Source organism: Elephantulus edwardii, unplaced genomic scaffold (assembly GCF_000299155.1).
Source record: "Elephantulus edwardii isolate Elephantulus edwardi_28Jun2011 unplaced genomic scaffold, EleEdw1.0 scaffold00201, whole genome shotgun sequence".
Lineage (NCBI taxonomy): Eukaryota > Metazoa > Chordata > Mammalia > Macroscelidea > Macroscelididae > Elephantulus > Elephantulus edwardii.
Window position 1 is genome coordinate 3,988,879 of NW_006399951.1, and position 20,828 is coordinate 4,009,706.

Below are 20,828 nucleotides of genomic sequence, written 5' to 3' on the forward strand. Positions count from 1 at the left end.
GTGTGTGTGTGTGAGTGTACCGTCAAATCAGATCTGACTGGTACAGGAGGAGATTGTCCCTCCTTCCCCGGCAGAGCATCTGGTGGATTCGAACCGTGCGCCTCTGAGATTGTAGTTGCAGTTCCTTGCCACTAGGCCACCAGAGCTCCCCTTATTTTACCTTTTTAAAATTTACTTTCACACAATCATTCACTTTTATCCTCTCTTAGTTATGCATTTTTGGCTATGTTTACAAACCTACTCAGGCCCTAGACTAGGACTTTTACGTTTGTTCCTGTTTTGTCTCTTATAGTTTTATCAGTTTGAGTTTTACTTCGAGGTTTCTGATTCACATTGAGTTGGTTTTTGTGTATGGAGTGAGGTGTGAATCATGTTTCAATTTTCTCCAGGTGGATTTTCCGTTTTGCCAGCACCATTTATAAGTGAGGCTTTTCCTCTTTCAGTGAGTTTTATTTCCTTGTCAAATCTCAATTGACAATCAATAGATGGTTTGATTTATGGATTCTTGAGTCTATTCCATTGGTCTATGTGTCTGTTCTATCAACACCATGCTGTTTTATCACTGCTGTGTAGTAGGTTTTGAGACCGGGAAGTGTAATGCCTCCTATTTTGTTATTATTTTTCAGAAGAGCTTTGCTTATTTGAGATCTCTTTTCTTTCCAAATGAAACTGGGAGTTGTCTTTTCTATCTCTTTAAACAGTGAATTTGGTATCTGTATTGTGATTGCATTGAACCTATCTATAGATTGCTTTTGATAAAATTGTCACTTTCATGATGTTGAATCTTCCTATCCATGAACACAGAATTTTTTCCATTTGGTTAGGTCTTTTTTTTGTTTCTTATGGTATTTTTTTAGTCTCCATTATATAGGCCATTTGTGTCTCTAGTTCAGTTTAGTCCTAAGTATTTCATCTTATGATGGCTATCATAAATGATACTGTGTTTCTTATTTATTTTCAGTATTTTCTTTTATGCTATAGAGAAATCCAACTGATTATTGTATATTGATCTTATAAACCACACTCTGCTGACTTGTTTTCCTAGATCTAATAGGGGTAGGTTTTGTTGTTGTTGTTGTTGTTGTTGAGTCTTTAGAGTTGTGTATAGACATTGTCATAGCATCTGCATATAGTGATAGTTTTACCTCCTTTGCTAATTAGGGTGCCTCTTATTTTCTTCTTTTGCCTAATTGTTCTAGCTAGGACTTTAGTACAACATTGAATGAGCGTGGTGGTAGTGGCTATTCTTGCCAGGTCCTTGCTCACAAGAGGAATTCCTTTAGTCTCTCTCCACTGAAATGATGTTGGCTCTTGGTTTTGTGTATATACTTTCAAGTATGTTGAAGTTTCCCTCTATTCCTATTTTGTTACGTATTTTAATCAAGAAATGGTATTAGTTTTTTGTCAAAGGTCTTTTCTACATCCATTAGTAGGATCATGTGGTTCTTGTCCTTTGAATTACTAATGTGGTAAGTTACATTAATTGTGTGTGTCAAACCATCCTTGCATGCTTGTTAGGAATTCCGTTTGATCATGCTGAATTAATTTGTTTATATACTGTTGGATTCTATTGGCTAGGATTTTGTTAAGATATTTTAAATCTATGTTCTTGAGAGATATTGGTCTAACATTTAGTGAAGGGTTTGGTTTTGGTTTTGGTTTTGGTGATATCTTTACATGGTTTGGTATCAGGGATGTGCTTGCATCATAGAATGATTCTAAGAGTGTTTTCCCCCCCTATAGTTTAAAATAATTTAAGTGGAATTGGTGACAGGAAGCTTTGGTAGAATTCACTGGTGAAACTGCTTGTCTGAACCATGATTTTTTTGGTGTTGGAAATCTTTTTATGATCTTCTCAATTTCTTCTTATGTGATATGTTAGTTCAAGTGCTCTACTTCTGTCTGTGCCAGTTTTTGTAGGGTGTCAATTTCTATGAATCTGTCCATTTCTGCTAGGTTTTTAAATGTATTGGGATATAACTTTTCATAATATTCCAATTATTATTGTTTTTATTTCCATTTGTTCGGTGGTGACATCACCTCTTTCATTTTCTTCATCAAGTTATTTGTGTCTTTTTCTTTTCTTTTGTTAACTTTGCCAAAGGTTTATCTATTTTATTGAGCCTTTTGAAAAACCAGCTCCTGGTTTTGTCTATATGATCAGTTCTGGAGAATGTGCCATCTGTACTTGAGAAGAAAGTGAATTGAATTTTTTGTTGAATGAAATACTCTAAATATGTTTATGAGGTTGAGTTGGATAATTGAATAGTTTAGTCCTTCTGTGTCTTTGTTGAGTGTCTTTTGAATTTACTGATCCTACTGAGAGTGGTGTGTTGAAGTATCCTACTACTATTGTGATGCTGCATATTTGTTTCTTCATGTTCGTTACTTTGTTTTATATGTTTTGCATGTCTATCATTTGGTGTGTACATAATAGGTAAGGCTATGTCCTCTAATTCTGTTGTGCCTCCGAGCATTATACAGTGTCCTTCCTCATTTCTTATGCTGCCTTTCCTCTGGAAGTCTATTATCTTGGAGATTAGCAATGTCATTCCTGCTTTCTTATGGATGCCATTTGCTTAGTATGTACTTTTTTATCTTTTGATTTTTAGTCTTTCTCCTCATCCAAATTAATCTAATCTAAGTGTAAAACTTTTCTTATCTTTTTTATAATAGTCTTACACTATTATTATTCTTTTGTGATCTGCGTATTTTTCTTACCATGCAACTGATGATGTGTGCAACTGTATGTTTGGTGGTGTTCTATTTTTTAGTGGCATTGCTGCTTTCTTTGCTCCATCGCCTTTTTATGCTGAGTTCATTTTTGTTTATTTGTTTTCATATAATTTCTTTCATTGTTACTGTTTTAGTGTTTGGTAAGTCTTTATGATTGGCCTTAACATTTAATGAGAAGGGTAACTAAATTCTCTTGGAAGTTACTCTGTAAATTGCTATTGACCAAGTCTTTTTCTACAGTGACTCTATGTACTTTTCAATTTTCTTTTGATACTCCTTGAGTTATTCAATATTTGCCCATAAACTCTTTCAGTATTACATCATGAGGCTTGAATATTTTCTTCAATCCTTTCAGCTTGACATGATGACCTGTTCTTCCCTTTTAGTGTCAGAGTAGAACTGACTCAGAGGTTTATTTTTTTTAATAGGAATTAATCTTTATAGGAGCAAATCACCAGGTATTTCTCCCATGGAACTGCTGTGTGGATTTGAATTTCCAACCTTTCAGTTAGCACAGAATGCTTAAGCATTAATCACACCAGCATTTCTTTAATTCATGACTAGTACAAATTATAGCATCATTTTATCTTGCCTTAACTTATGGGAGTGCCTGGGAGGTGCATATAGTTAATGTGCTTGACTGCTAACTTAAAATTTGTAATGTAAGTTTACACAATGACACCTGAGAAGAAAGTTCTGGAGATTTGCTTACTAAAACTCATCTTTGAAAACCTTTTGGTTAGAGTTCTATTCATGTCTCCCATGAGACAATAGTTGACAATAGTCAACTCAAGAAGAACGAGTCAAGTTGTCTGTAAGTTTGGCCACCAGTAATACACTTGGACTTGGTTCCTTTTGCCTTTTCCATAATGCCTGGGTTAACATAAGACATTTCAAGTACGTAGTCATGTGACTTGTGTCCAGCTTCTAAATTCACCCTTACCTAGTTCCTCATCTGTGTAACTGGGTAACACCTTCTCAGGGTGTGTGTGTAAGTACTTAAAGGCACAATGGACTGAAATACCCAGAAAGCATTGGCTCAAGAGAAAAGCCTGCCTGCTGCAAGGATAAATTAACAAATGAGCCCAGGAACGCTTCTCTCTGGGATAGTGCAGGCAGTTAACACGAAAAGGCTGGAGTTATGTTAATTCTCATTAATATCCTCAGAGTATGCAGGGAAAGAAGATGGCCCAGAGAGCCTTGAGATGTAATCAGATCCTATTTTTGTCTCAGCTGCTACAGCTTTATTGTAGTGAAATATGTTCATTTTAGCAGAGAATAATAATCCTAGCAGACAATGCAGGAGACATGAGAGCCTTAGGGATATTCATCGAGGGTCCACCCTGGACACCCAGCTCTGCCACATTTTGGCTCATGTCTTAAAATGGCCCGCAGATGTGATTGGTGATAGATACTTGCCCTGGTTAGGCTGCATTAGGCTCAATTTATCCCCCAGCACTCATTGTTGTTATTGATTGACTTTTAAATTAGATGAAGGCAATCAGTAAATACCACCCAATCAAGTTCTAAAAACATACAGGAGATTAGACAATTTAGCGTAATCAATGGAAATATTCCTTGATTTGCTACTACTCAATTCTGAACATAAATTACAACTATAACTCGCAAGTTAGTAAGCTATAAAGCAAGAAGATGTGACAAGAAAAACTGTGAGAAATGAATTAAGGGGGTGAAGCAGAGCCATTGGTGTTCTCCCATAATAAGACAAAATGAGTCTTCCTTCATATTTTGCTTTTTTGGTTGGCTTTGTGATAGTGATTGGTCAATACATGGAGGGGAGTTGAAGGTACTCTTGCTCTTTATACATTTTCATCATTATTGTTATTATTATTATTTTGGAGGTAGAAAATGTATGTGGATACAGTGAGGTGGTTGAAGAGAATAAGCCAGAAAAACCGTTCTTCTCTCTAGAACATGAGTTTTAACAATAACTAATCAACCTAATTTTGTAACTGCAAATGAAAGTCATGTAATTTCAGCCTCAAAAACCCCACGATTTGTTAAAACCCTCACCTACCTCACAGACACTTTCAAATTCTAATTTGAAAGTCACACTTCTGTACTGTTATTTCCTACAAAGTCTAAAATGTAACAATAATTAAATGTAATTTTAGACCAGAACCTCATACTCCTAAAAAGCTATATTTATTTAGTTGTACAATCTACCCATATTTCGTATTTTTTGAGAGAAGAATGTTCAGAGTGTGGATTTATTTTCTTTTATTCACCCAGCAGGCATGAGAGATGGAGGAAGTAGATTTGCTTTCTCGTGCTTGGTCTTTCATGGCAAAGAGACCACTCTTAGCTGTAGTTTGTTTATTTCTTTTTTTTTCCCTGTTTATTTATCTATATATATATATACACAGCAGCTTCAAACTGTCTCTCTCATCTCCTTTTTTTTTCTCTTTGGCATTCTGAGCTCTGAGGAGACCCTGGGTGGTATGAGTAGTTAAGGCTCTCAGTTGGTAAACAAAAAAGCTGGAAGGTCAAGTGCACTTGTAAAATGGGGTGGGTGTGAGACAGGAGCATCTGACCCCCTTCATCGTCATGAAGTGAAAGAAGAACCCCCATCAGCAACAGCAGCCAAGGGCCAATTTCCACAAATGCCAACATGTCCCATCACCCCAAATCCAGATTCTGACACCAGATGTCTCTCTCACAACACTTTCTATGGGCCTACTTCCTAGGTTCAATACTTCCTTGCAATGGCTACATAGAACTCACCGACCATACTCACAATTACGGAGTTCTTGAGAGAAATACTTCAAGGTCAGGCCCATCTCAGGAAACAGTCCTTCAACCAGGCTAACCTCTTTGCAGCTGTGCTCGAAGGGAGTTCTTGCTCTCTAATTTTTGTCCTCTGTCCTACTCAGATAGTGTTACAAAGCTCTGTAAGCTTACTGGGATAGGCATCTCTCTAGCCCACATTTTCAAGTCCTTGACGTCTGCCCTGCTTGGGAAAGTGTTACAGAGCTCATTTAGCCTTGCCATTTAGTGTCAACGGCACCACACTTCACCAGCAACTTGGCCCCAAAGCATTTGGATCTAGCTCCCTGGGTCAGCAAGCCTAACTTTCAGACAAATGTCCAAAGGCATGTACTCCATCACAAAGTCTAGTCTCCAAAGCAATCAGCTTGTCACTCCGTGAGCTGGAAGTCCACAGCCCCGTCTCATACCACACACAATTGTCTTGGTTCTGTTGCTTCTGCCACTTCTATTGTCTCTCTCAGTCTCCCTTGGTGTCCCAGATCTCTGTCACAACTCTTGGACTGAGGAAGTTTCTATGCAGAAATCTCAGGTCCAAAGGGCACACTGCACTTGTGACTTTTCTTTGTTGATAGTAGCAAGAGTCCGGTCTCCCGCTTCTGGCGTGACTGCTCTTCAACCTAGTGGAATGGCAAAACTAGCTAATCCTATGTAGACCCGATGTTAGGGTTTTCCACACTGTATTTAGCAAAATCTTGCTGACAATTATTAAAAAAGTGACTAAATAAAAACATTGACAGAGAACTATCAGAAATACAAGGTGGCTTTCGAATGTTGCTGCTATCAGCGGAGCACGGTTGTAAGTACCAGAAGGAGGTCTGTTTGTGTTTTATCAACTATGCAAAGACATTTTTCTGTGTGGGTCACAACAGATTGTGGCTAATGCTGAAAAAGAATGGGAGTCTCAGAACACTTGGTTGTGCTCATGCAAAACTTATACCTAGACCAAGAGGCTATTGTCTGAACAGAGCAAAAGAACACTGCATGGTTCTAAATCAAGAAAGGAGCACATCAGGGATATATCCTTTTTCCATAGCTTTTCAGTCTATACTCCGAATAGATTATTTGAAAGGCTAGATTTATTGAAGAAGAAAATAGCATCAATATTGCAGGAAGACACATCAACAAACTACATTATGGAGATGACACAACCTTGCTCATTGAAACGGAGAAAGATTTGAAGTGCTTGCTGCAGTAGACCAAGGACTACAGCCTTCAATATGGACTGCATCTCAACATCAAGAAAACAAAAATCGTCACCACTAGGCCTATAGACAGCATCACAATAGATGAAGAAAAGATTGAAGTTGTTAAAGATCTCATCTTACTCAGACCCACAATTAACACCCTTGACACCAGGAATTGTTACTGTTGTTATGTGCCATCGAGTCACTTGCGATTCATAGAGACCCTATGTACAACAGCCTAAACTCTGCTCTGTCCTGTGCCAATCACACTGTCTCCAACACACCTACCCCATTACCCCAGTCACTGAATCAGTCCACCTCCTAGAGGGCCTTCCTCTCCTGCGCTGTCCCTCCACCCTCCCAAGCATGATGTCCCTCTCCAAGGACCGGTCCCTCCTTACAATGTGTCCAAAGTATGTTAGACGAAGCCTCAGAATCCTTGCCTACAAAAAAAAAAGAGTTGCACTGAGAAAATCTGCTGTCAAGGACCTCCTCAGAGTGAGAAAGATTAACAACAATGTCAGATTAAGATGCACCTGATTCAAGTCATGATCTACAGAAGAATTGATGCCTTTGAGTTGTGGTACTGTAGAAGATCATTGCCAATAGAACAAACATGTCTGTCCTGGAGAAGGTGAAACAAAATCCTCAGAGACGAGAATTTTTAAAATCTGTTTCACGTCCTTTGGGCATGTTGCTGGAGGGGCCAGTCCTTGGAGAAAGACATCATGCTTGGAAGGGTAGAATGTCAGCGTGAGAGAGGAAGGGCTTGGAAGATATGCATTGGCACAGTGACTGTGACAAGGGAGTCAGATGTGTCAGAGACAGTGAGGTTGGCTCAGGATAAGGCAAGGTTCAGAATCTTTGTTCTTAGGGTCACTCTGAGTTTTGTCGACTCCACAGGGTATAACAACTTTGTTTCTTGTAGTGGTGTTTTGTCATTTTCTTTGTATAGATGTTTTGTGTCTTTGGTTTGGTTTATTCCTAAGTATTTCATTTTATGAGCAGCTATTGCTATTAGCATTTCCCCCCCTATTTCCTTTTCAGTGTTCTCTTTTTGACTGATGGGAAATCAGACTAAATTTTGTATATTGATCTTATGTCCTGCCTCTTTGCTGAATTGTTCAACTAGGTCTACCCATTTTCTTGCAAAATCTTTGAGGTTTTCCGCTGTATATTACCATATAATCTTCAAATAGAGTAGTTTTATTTTATATTTGTCAATTTGTATGTCTCTTATTTGCTTTCTTTGCCTAATTGCTTCAAGTAGGACTTCCAGTACAATATTTAATAGGATTTTTTTGGGGGGTGGGGTGCAGCAGAAGAGATGATTTATTGTGCATGTGACATCCAACCACAACGAAGCAGTTAGTCCAGAATATCATAAGTCCAGGGCAACAGATCAAAAGGGCCTGGTTTCGAAGGAGGAAAGTGGGCTTCTCAGAGGTGTTCATGGCAATCAAATGGTGAGAGACATTCTAGATCCCTTGAGTCAGAAGTTCTAGGCAGGAGCCTGCAGTCCAATTGTATCTGCGTCCCCAGCCTGTGGCATTCTCTACTCCTGCCCCTGTGGGGTCTGCAGGTGCACACGCTCACGGTTACTTGGACCTCTGCCTCATCTTTCTTCTTTTATGCTTCAGCCTGCACATTCGATTTTTCCTCCACTTGGTCTTCATTGTTCTGAGGTCTCTAACAAGGTGGCACTAAAGTGGAAAGAAGGATTTTTTTTTTTAATAATGGACATCCTTGTCTGGTCTCCGTTCGCAAGGGGAATACCTTAATCTCTCCCCACTGACCATCAGCTTGGCTTTTGGATTTGTATATATGTTTTTAATTGTTGTTGCTGTTGTTGTTATGTGCCGTCAAGTTGTTTGCGACTCATAGCGACCCTATATACAACAGCCCTAAACCCTGCTCTATCCTAAATCCTGAAGGCACACAGTTCAAGGCCACCAGCAGCTTTGTGGGGGAAAAGATAGGGAATCTCCCCCTGTGCACTTAGCTGACTTTGAAAACCTGCTGGAGGATCAGCTATCAGAAGTTTCCAACTCTTTTGTAAACAACAACAACATTCCTATTTTTTTTTATCATTTTAATCAAGAAGAGGTGTTGAATTTTGTCAACTGACCTCTCTGCATCAATTGAGACAATAAAATGTTTCTTTTCCTTTGTTATTGATATGGTGGATTGCACTGATTGTTTTTCTTAAGCTGAACCATCGTTGCATACCTAATAGAAACACCACTTGATCATGCTGTACTATTTGATATGGTGTTGGATTTTATTGGTTGATGTTTTGTTGAGCATTTTTGCATCATGTTGTTAGTCTGTGGTTTTCTTTTTTTAACCATGTCTTTACCTTGTTGTGGCATCTGGGTTATGCTTGCTTCATGGAATGAATCCAATCACAGTCTGAAGCAGAAAGATAGATGATCTCCTCTCAAGCATTTAGTAACCTCCGAAAACCCTCTGGAGAGTCAACTATGAGTCAGCGCCAACTCAATGACACATAACAAACAACAACAGTCTGAGAAAATGCCTTGTAATGTTTCAATTTTTTTTTTATCTAGGCTGCGTTGTGATCTAACATATGGTCTATTCTAGAGAATATGTCATGTGTACTAGAGAAAAATATATATTGTACTCTTGTTAGGTGGAGTTTTCCTTATATATATATCTATGGCATCGAGTTTTATAGTTAATTCTTCTGCATCTTTACTGAGTTTCTTTCTTGTTCTGTTATACTTTTAACTAGAGTGGTGTGTTGAAGTCTCCTACTGTTATTAGATAGATCCAGATGCAGCTCTGGATGTGCTCACCAAGTTGTGTCAAGAAATCTAGAGAATGGCTGACTGGTCAACTGAATGGAAGAGATTCATATTTACTCCCATTCCCAAAAAAAGGTGATTCTACAGAATGTGGGATTATTGAACAATATCACTAATGTCACATGTAAGCAAAATCTTGCTGAAGAATATCCAAAATGACTGGAGCAGTACATCAACCGAGAACTGCCAGAGATTCAAGGTAGATTTAGAAGAAGCCATAGTACTAGGGATATCATTGCTGATGTCAGATAGATCATGGGTGAAAGTAGAGAATATCAGAAGGATATCTATTTGTGTTTTATTGACAATGCAAAGGCATTTGACTGTATGGATCACAATAAATTCTGACTATGTTGAGGAGAATGGGAATCCCAGAAACACTTGACTGTGGTCATACAAAATCTATAGCTGTTGTCCAAACAGAGCAAAGGAATACTGTATGTTTCAAAATCAAGAATAGAATGTGTCAAGGATATATCCTTTCACTATACTTCTTCAATCATATATGTGGAACAGATAGCTCAGAAAGATGGACTAAGAAGAAGAAGGTGGCATCAGGATTGGAGGAAGGCTTATCAACAACCTGAATTATGCTGGTGACAAAACTTCACTTGCCACAACTGAGAAAGACTTGAAGCATTTGCTGCAGAAGGTCAAAGACTGCAGGCTTCAGTATAGATTGCATCTCAACATCAAGAAAACAAAGATCCTCATCGCTCAGCCAACAGGCGGTATTATGATAGACGGAGAAGGGACTGAGGTTGTTGATGATTTAATTTTGCTTAGATCCATAATCAACACGCTTGGCACCAGCAGTCAGGAAATCAAAAGTTGAGTTGCACTGAGAAAATCTGTTTTCAAGGACCTCTCTAGAGTGCTAAAGAGCAACAACGTCAGTCTGGAGACTAGGGTGCCCCTGATTTAGGTCATGGTCTTCTCAATTGCTTGCTATGCATCTGAGAGATGGACAATGAATAATGATGACAGAATAATTGATGCCTCTGAGTTGCAATGCTGGAGAAGAGTCTTAGATATATATCATGGATTGCCAAGAGAACAAACAGTTCTGTCCTGGAGATGGTGAAACCAATTTGCCTTTGGCAGCAAGGATTTTTAAGCTCCATTTCACACACTTTGAACCACTGCATCCCCTGCATAGTGTGCCATCTGAGTCATTGTTTTCTGAATAACTGAGTTTCTGTGAATCAGAGACTCTTATCTCTGTGAATCAATGAATTTCTGAATTACTGAAGTTGCAAGTGATCAGCTAGTGTCATGCTGAGCCATGTGGCCACTGGTCAATTTCGTGCTGGGCTGGTAGGCTAGAATCTACCAGATGGCCATGTGGGGATATGTATCAATGGAGGCAGGTAGGTATTGCTAACTGCAGAGTGTGGTGGGCTTAGCAATGGACATGACCCGAGTGTTTCACAGGTGACCACCAGAAAAATCAACTAGTGTTTACTGGAGTCCTGAGGTCATGGTACTGGGAAGGTGGGAGAGTATGACTCAAAGCCACTAATCTGGTGTTAGGTACGGCATATAATGGGATCGCCAGTGGGTGTGGACTGTGGGCTGAGAGACTGTCGGCTTTTATAGTAAAGCCAGTCTTTGTTTTCTGAAAGCTCCCACACACTGCACTTGTACACCTTTTCCAAGTACCAAATTGAAAAGGACGCTAGCCTGCTTGCTATAGAAGTTGAGTTGAGGCTAGAGACCCAAGACAGCCCTACTCATTCAGATGAGAGAGTCTTCTCCTGCTCATTTAGTGCATACAGGAGATAGGCGATCATTCCCGTTGTTATGACCTATGTAGTCAAATCAGCTATGATATCATTCTGAATGAGGCCCTCTTCTGAATCCATCCTGAATTTGTGTTCTTTCCCTGTTGATACACTGATTTTTTTTTTCCTTTGTCATCAGCAAGCTTTTAATTGTATGTGATATTAATGACATTGTTCAATAATTGCCAAATTCTGTTTGATCACTTTTCTTTAATGACCACAAGTATTAATTCCTGCAAGCTGGTTGATCATGTTGCTATCATCTCAGTTTCTGTTCATAGACAAGTGAGCAATTTCAGTAGTATAGCTGTTTGTGGGAATGTTTTAAGTGGTATTTCGTCAAACCCTAGAGCACTGTTGTTTACCAAGACCTTAGACTAACTGTTCTGACCACCATAACAAAACTATATAATAACACACACAGAGATCTTACAGGTCTATAAGAACCTGTTATTAACAATGGACTTGACCATGTCGGAGATCATGAAGATGGCAAAGAATAGGATTGCTGTGAGTATAGTCAACTATAAAGCACATAACAATAATGACATTGGTTGTATGTGTGTATAGATATATGTGTGTATGAATGTATATAAAAATATACATATTGTTGCTAGTATATGCAACTGAAATTAGTACAGCTTGCAGTGACTCTCTGAACAACATATCTGGATCCTATCCTATCCTGTCCTATCCTCATTATCTCTGGTTAGACCCACCACTTCAGTCACTGTGTCACTCCATCTCATTAAGGATCTTTCTCTCTTTCACTGACCCTCCACCTTTCCAAACATAATATCCCTTTCCAAGGAGTAGCCTTTCCTAGCAACATTCCCATAGTAAATAAGATAAAATATCTCTATCCTTGCTTCTAAGAAGCACTCTGGCTGCACTTTTCCCAAGATATGTCTGTTTGTTCATTTGTCATTTGTCGGTCTATGGGATCTTCAGTACTCTTCTCTAACATCACTATTCAAAGGCATAAATTCTTTCCCTATCGTCCTTATTCATTGCCCAGATCACAGAAGCATATCAAGTAATTAAAGAGATCATGATTTTAAATGGATAACTAGTCTTTGTTTATGACTACTCAAATATCATCTCTATAAGGCTGGGGTCTGTGTTCCTGATACATCCCAGCTGATGCAAGCAGGAGTAAGCCAGCTGTGCATATATGTCGAATGAACAAATACGAAGCAAGTGAAAAACTATTCAAGACACAGACAGTTTCCAGAAGGAGAAGACACTTACAATGAAGATACCCGTGGATGACAGTCAGCCTGGGGACACTTTAACGGACAGTAGAATTGGTCAGAAACCATCCCCTGTTATGGCCTCCACCACGCACAAATGAACTTCTGTCAGTGCCTTGCAGTGGAAGGGAGGGTGTCTAGACTAGGCTGCACATAAGACTCTCCAGAGACTGTGAGGGCAGAGGTAAGTCTTTCCAGTCTCTGTTCTTTTAGGGAGCTGTGATCATTTCATAGTAGAATTTTCACCTTCCATATGGAAGACTCAGAAGGAGACCTGGTGGTGTAGTGTGTCATGTGTTCAGCTACTAACTAAAAGGTTAGCAGTTCAAATCCACCAGATATTCATTCTGTGAAAGAAAGACAGTAGTCCCCTTTCATAATGATTTACAGTTCAGGAGAACCCGGTGGAAGATCATCGTGACTGGGAGTCAACTCTACGGCAGTGGGTTTCATATATGGAAGACTCAGGGCTGGTTCCTCACCAAGGGGCATCTCCTGCATAGCCACCACCAGTCTGTCGATAAAGGCTTACGTGCTGTTATGTTACACAGATTTCAGTGGAGCTTACAGACTAAGACGGAGTAGGAAGAATATTTTGGTGATCAGTTTCCAAAAATCTGCAGATGCAAACCTTATAGACGGCAATCATATGATCCTAATCCGATCACAGGTGTGCAGAAGCCCAGAGAGTGTCTTGTTCCATTGTGTATTGTATCACCTTTAATCTGGAGCTGACTAGACAGCAGCTAAGAACAATGACATGCTCTTTATGTGGAAGGCCAGAATCCCATTTTTTCACCTTGCCTTTTCAGTTTGTGACCACATCCTGAGGAATAAAGAGTGATTTGCCACCTATCTCAGAGTGAGACGTAGAGCCAAGCCTTCCTCCTGGGTCTCAGGGATCTGGATTAATTCTCCTTGACATAACATTGCAGCTACCGCTCATGAGGGCTTATTGTAGTGGGTAGCCAACCTCCTTGAGGTTTTCCTGAAAATAAAATCAGCATCTAGCCAGGTAATGTCTGAGGGTAGGAGAAGGTGTCTCTGGCCTTCGGCTCTCCAGTGGCAACCTCAAATAACCCACAACAGCTGTTTCCTACTATAGTTAAGTATGTAGCTGCATCTTCCTGTAACCCCACTTCCCCTCAAAGTCTCACTCCTTCATATCCATCTATGATGCCCCTGACCTTGGCTTGGAGGTCTAGTCATTTCCTTAAATCTCTGTATTAGTGTCCTAGAACTTTTTTAAGAAAGTACTGAAAACCAGCTGACTTCCTTCCCTCTTCTTGGCTTCCACTGCCACCTATCACCACATAGAGCTGACATCATGGGCTTTGGAGACCTCAAGACTGCCGCCGGCCTCCAGGTTCTCAATGATTACCTGGCCGACAAGAGCTACATCGAGGGGTATGTGCCATTGCAAACAGATGTGGCGGTGTTTGAAGCCATCTCCAGCCCCCCACCTGCCGACCTGTGACATGTTCTACGTTGATATAATCACATCAAGTCTTAAGAGAAGGAAAAGGCCAGTCTGCCAGGAGTGAAGAAAGCTTTGGGCAAGTTTGGCCCTGCTAATGTGGAAGACACCACAGGAAGTGGAGGTAGAGACAGTAAAGATGACAATGACATTGACCTCTTTGGATCTGATGAGGAGGAAAGGGAGGAGGCAAAGAAGCTAAGAGAAGAACGTCTTGCACAGAATGAATCAAAGAAAGCCAAAAACCCTGCACTTGATGCCAAGTCTTCAGTCTCACTAGACGTGAAGCCTTTGGATGATGAAACCAACAGGGCAAAGTCTGAAGAGTGTGTCAGAAGTATTCAGGCAAACGGCTTGGTCTGGGGCACTTCCAAGCTAGTATCAGTGGGATATGGTATTAAGATACTTCAGTGTGTAGTTGAAGATGATAAAGTTGGCACAGATAAGCTGGAAGAACATATAACTGCTTCTGAAGACTTATGTGCAGTCCATAGATGTGGCTGCTTTCAACAAAATCTAAAGCCCATCTGCATCCAACAATAAAAGCTTAAAAAAAGAAAAAGAAAGTACCACAAACTGATGACTGAAAATAATACAGATTTGTGCTTTCATAATTCCGCAGTCCAAAAGTCTGAAATCAAAGTGTTTGCCTATGCTTTTTTTTTTTCTGAATATTTTATGGGCAGAAACGTCTTGCCTCTTCCAATTTCTAGTGCTCCCAGGAATTCTGTGTCTCCAGTATCTACATCTGTCTTCACACAGCCACCTTCCTGTGTGTCTCATTTCTTCACAGAAGAAACCAGTCATGCTGAATTAGACTCCACTGTGCTCCAGTATGACTTCAGGTCAAATCAGTACATCTGCAAAGGCCTTCTTTTTAAGTAAAGTCATGTATACAGCTGGCAGGACACTAAAATCCCACAACTACCTAGTAGATTCTGACCCACAGTGGCCCCCGTTGGTGTTCTGAGGGAGGAGACTGCCCGTCTTTCTCCTCTGAGCAACTGGTAGCTATCTCATTAGCAGCACAACACCTTACTTACGATGCCACCAGGGCTCCTTCCAGCCAGCACTGCAAGAGCTCATACTTACTAAACATTTACTGCATGACAAGGAACTCCAGTAGGCTAAGAGCTCAGCTGAAAACTGACAGGCTGGGGATTTGAACTCATTAGCCCACTCTGTGGGGGGAAAAGATATGGCACTAAGTTTCCCTGGAGATTATAGCCTCAGAAATAAGGGGAAGTTTTATTCTGCCTTGTACACTCCCTGTGAGTTAGAATTGACTTTATGACAAAAGATTTTGAGATATTAGCTATGTGGCAAGTGCTTAAAGGCCCACCTTACTGTGCTGTATTCATACAATGGAATATTACGCTGCACTGAGAAACAAGGAACTCATGAAATATTCTTCTAAATGGGTGACCCTGGAGGACATTATGCTGAGTGAAAAATCTCAGTCACAAAAGGACAAATACTGCATAGTGTCACTGTTGTAAAAGAGGACTGACATTGGGGTTGGGGGAAACCTGAGAAAGATGGGATAAATTGTGTATACTGCACTGGAACAGATGAGGGGCAGAACTGCTTAAAAGGGACGTGTGATTTGGTATTATTGTCATGACCGGAGTCCAGAACAAAGGCTGCACAGTGGAGTGGACTTGGGGAAAGGATTATATAACTATGAAAGAATTTTACTTTTCGAAGAGAAAAACAAACTGGCAGGGGGAGTGATGGGCAGGGAGAAAAGTGCAACAGTGAATGAATGGAAATCCAAAGTCTCTGTAAATCTTCATTAAAATGAATAATAATTTTTAAAAAGCCCACCTTAAGTTCAGTGTCCTGCACACAACACATACCCTACGATGTTGTTGCTGTTGTTGTTGATAGTTACCATCAAGTTGGCCATGACACATAGCAACCCTATAAACAATGGGTCTGAGCTTTGCCCTATCCTGTGGCATGCTGACAATGTCAAGCCTTTGTCCTCAAGCCTATTGTAGTCACTGTGTCTTCCGTTCTGTTGAGGGTCTGACTTTTTTTAGCCAACCCCCTGACTTTCCGAGCATCATGTCTCTCTCCAAGCACTGGTTCTTCCTGACAATATGTTCAGTAAGTGAGATGACACTTCACCATCCTTGCCTCTTAAGGAGCACTCCGGTTGCACTTCCTTCAAGACAGATTTATTGATCTTTTTTGCCTGTCCTTGAAATATTCAATTCCCTTCTCTAACACCACAATTCAAAGACATCAACTCTTCTTCTGTCTTCCTTCTTCATTGTCCAACTTCCAAATGCATAGGAGACAACGGAAAAGGTCATGGCTTGGGTCAGGCACACCTTAGTCTTTAAAGTGACATACTTACTCTTTAGAATTTTGGAAAGCTCCTTGACAGCATATTTCTCCAATGCAACATATCTTTTGATTTCTTGACTGCTACTGCTATGGGTGTTAATTATGGATCCAAGTAAAAGGAGATTGTTAATAACGTCAATCTTTTTTTCCCATCAAGCACCAAAGAAGATATTGTTAAATAAATCACTTCATTGTATCCTTATAACCCTATCAAAGCAGGTTTATAAATAGCCATATTTTACAGATGTAGAAACCGAAGTATAAAGAGATTCTACGACCTACCCAAAACTATGCATCCAGTCAGCATAAAAGAAGACATTCAAACTAGACACCATGACTATGGAATTCACATTCTTCAACTTCATCTTTCATTCAAAAAAAATTTTGCACTTAGCTTTAGGCTGTACGATGTAAAAGTGCCCAAATCTGCCAATATATGGTTTACCCAATAGAGGCTCAATAAACTCTCTTGGCGAAGATGATGCTGATGGCTTGAGGCCAAGAAAGAGAATACATAAGTGGGCCCCAGAGTCAAGAATGGGCTCCCACCCCAGCTGGCCTCCTGGGGTCCTTGGAGGGCTGAGAGCTTTAGAGGAATTGCTTGGGAGGTGACTAGGAGATGTGAGCTTTACTTTATCATGGTATGGTACTAAAAGGGCAGACCAATTAATCATAGAAGTTCCTAAAAGTGCTTTTATTTTGCTATTTAGTATGCCAGCAAGATCATTTCCTTTAATGTATACTCCTGGTATTAACATGTCTTAATCCATCACATGCTGTATTATGAAATGACTGTGTTTTCCTCCTGGGCCTTGATGAAGATAATGAACCCACCTCTTCTCTGGTCATACATCATCAGAAGGATTACCTCATGTGTGCAGAGACTACTCTCCCTGGGTTACGTGGTGGGACTGCCCTAGTTCTTTTATCTTGCTTCCCCTGACAGATGGAGCTGCATGCATTAGGAGGCAGATGACTTCTAGGTGTGAAACCGACTCCACTTCTCCCTGGCCACTTCTCATCCATGACCCAGGTTTCCAAGTGTGAGAGAGGCAGTCCATCCAAAGCCATCCTCCTGCATCGTCCACGTCCTCAGGCTAGCTGTGGGCTGTGTTCTCCAGTCCTTGGGTCGGGATATTTGCTACCAGATCTTACTGTCCTGTGGCTCAGGCCTTTGCAGTTCTGCTGTGGAGTAAGGGGGACAGCCAGCCATGGGCATCCCTGCATTACTGCTTCCGCTGTGACTGACTCACCCAGATTGCATTAGCCCTCCCCCCAACATACACCTTCCCCTGTTTCCCAGTCTCTTAGTGCTGTTGAAACAGAAATGACACAAATGGGTGGTACAAGGGCTTAAGTATTAAACTCCTTACTGAAAAGCCAGTGATGTTTTTTCTCTTTGCAAATTGTCCTTTTATTTTTTTCATTTTTCATTTATATTGGTTTGCTTACAAAGTTCCTATACCTTGTGTATCACACTCTCCTTGATTCACATAAAGTCAGTGATCTTAACTCGCCGACTTCTCTATAAAGGAACGACATGGCCATCTGTTTCCGTAAAAATGACAGCATTGGGAGTCCTGCGGCACGACGCTACTCTCTCCTGGACACAGAGTTGCGGAGCTGGAATTGACTCGGCAGCGGTAGGTCTGAACAGCTTCAGAAAATAGAAGGGTGTTTGGGGTTCCCCCCCGCCCCAGACTTCTCAAGATGCCCGAAGAGTGAAATCAGAAGACATTTCTGAGTGCGGATGGGAAGAAGATCTTCCTTGGCCATTTCAGCTTCTGTTAGCTTGGAGCAGAATGAGGTGGTGGGAGTGGTCAGGGCAAGTGTGATCCATTCAGAGAGGGCTGAACTGTAGGGGTCAAGGCATCATGGGATCGCAGGACGTGTAGGGGCCGGAGGACAGAAACTTAGCCTAGGTGTTCCAAATGGCTGGCGACTGGCAGGCTGCAGAAGAATCACCTGGAAGTGTGTTTATAATGCAAAAAGCGAGGCAAAGGTTGTTGTACATCTGAGTTACGGACTGGGCAGTCCTATTCAGTGCCAAACACAATACTGGTCCGTTTCTCTTGGGAAATCACTATTTATTGGACAGCCTCTTTGTTTGACAGAAGAAGAAATTTGGCCCAGTGAGGGAAAGGGCCTGAGTCAAAATACCGCAGAGAGAGCAGACCCTTTGACGGTCTCTTCCTTTCCGCCTGCCTGCCTGCCTTCTCCATCCCTCCTCCTCTTCCCGTGTGCCTACTACCCTGACTTCTTTTCCTCCCTCTTTCCTTCCTTCAATTATTCATGCATCCAACAAATTTTGTTTGAGACGCTGCTATGTGCCAGGCACTGGTGAGGTATAAACATAGTCACCACCTTTCTCCTGCTAGAACACACATCCTAGTGATTATATTAAATAATTGCACACAAAAATGAGAAATCACAGCGCTGAGAAGCTCATGAGAACCTGATGCACCTCCCCACCTGTTCAGCTCACCACCCAGGTTGTTACTGAGGAATGGATTTTACAACATGAAAGTAATGCTCCAAATGCTGGGCTTATTCAAACTCTGATAGGCACTCAATAAATATCTGTAGAATTGAATTTCTGAATTGAATTATTCTCCAAAAATAAAGGAAGGATTAGCAAGAAGCAGTACCACCCCGTGTTTATTCAATTTTCCTATTTTGTGCTGACAAGACACAGAACGGGTTTTCTGGGGTCAAACAAAGACCAGGAGAGAGATTGCTTTTAGATAGAATGTCAGAATGGGGGGAACTGCTGACATCACCTGGGCCATGGCTGCCCGGAACTGGAAACTGAGGCCCAGAGAGGGGAAAGCTGGTTTAAGATAACATGTGGGGAGAGATGCTTGTCTCCCGAGCTCCAGAACACTTGAATGTTGTTGTTGTTGTTGTTGTTGTTGTTGTTGTTATTGTTAAGTGCCATCAAGTCGTAGATGACACATAGTGACCCTATGAATGAAAGACCTGAACACTTGAATAACTTTCATTGTTTCTCCACGTTCATAGAGTTTCCAGAGGCAAGTGATTTCAGAAGTGGATGACACTCCTGTTTCCAAGCTTGTTTAATCAGGAAGCTCCACCAAACACTGTCCACCATAGGTAAACATTATCACATTTGACACATCAGTCACAGTGTTTAGCATCACAGCGACCATGAGTTACGTCTGTACAGTGAATGGACAGACCAGTGCTATATCACTTAGAAGAATGTTTGACCAAAAACTATTAAAACTAGGCCTGAGTGACACAGATTAAAATCACCCACCTTTGGCTTGGTAGCATCACTTTCTGTTCACTACGCCAACAGTGTTCTCTCTATCTTGTTGTTATTAAGTGCTTTGAGTGGTAGATGACTCATAGTGACCCTATGAACAAAAGACCTGAACACTTGTATAACTTTCATCATTTCTCCAAGTTCATGGAGTTTCCGGAGGCAAGCTATTTCAGAAGTGGATGCCACTCCTGCTTCCAAGCTTGTTTTAATCGGGGAGTTCCAACCAAACACTGATGAAAACTCAACATGTCGAAAGTACCCAGGTGCCAATGCCATTATTCTGTATGTAGAAAATTCCAAGGAAGGATGAACCGTCCCTGTATGAATTAATATCCTGCTTCATACAACTACCCAAATTCACAGGCGCGTTCTCCATTGTCCAGAAACAAAAGTACATATATGGTCCACGCTGATTGTTTCCATCAGCCCAACCTGCATTTCTGATTAGGTAAAAGCATCCATATTTCCCTCTGGTGAAGGGAAATCTCATTTGTTTGCCACAGTCAGTGAGGTTTCGGGTGAGTTGGATCCATCTGCTTCCAGATCTGCCTCATCTGTTTATTCTGTCTCTCTGCCCTTAGCAATTGGTTCAGAGAAGGACTTGTGACTCAAGGTGGCCCCATGAGAATCAATCCTGGGATTTTGACTGGAATTGTCTGAAAGAGATTCTGTATTTCTATTGGTTTCTCGAAGCTAGCAAAATGCTGCCGTAAAGCTTCTGGGGGTCATCTTGCAATTGAACCAGAGAGCTTTGTTTACTAATGAATCCACCATAATGTAGGAAACTTTAAGAGTGGGGAGAAACTGAGTCTTGTTGCTGCATGGGGAGAAAACTCCTCAATACAGCTTTGCCCAAATGTAAATCCTTCGTATTTTCTCATTGTAGGATCACCGTGAGTAGAAATCAATTTAACAGCAACTGGCTTTGCTGGTTTTGATTTCCTCAGGGTGACAACTCTTCAGAGGTTTGTGGGTTTTTTGTTTTGTTTTGGGTTTGTTGTTTTTTGGTTTTTTGTGTGGGGATTTTGTTACAAAACAGTTTCCCAGTCTCCCTTGCATCTAGGAAGTACCACAAAGTTAACTTCATTCTAGTCAATACCACTTTTGTAAGAGTCCTCAAAGCAGTTTTTCT

The 20,828-nt window shown here is 40.8% G+C and overlaps 1 pseudogene; it reads left to right on the plus strand.

Annotated features, from left to right (window-relative positions):
• Positions 1–13,902: 13,902 nt before the first annotated feature.
• Positions 13,903–14,572, plus strand: LOC102856673 (annotated as a pseudogene).
• Positions 14,573–20,828: the final 6,256 nt, after the last annotated feature.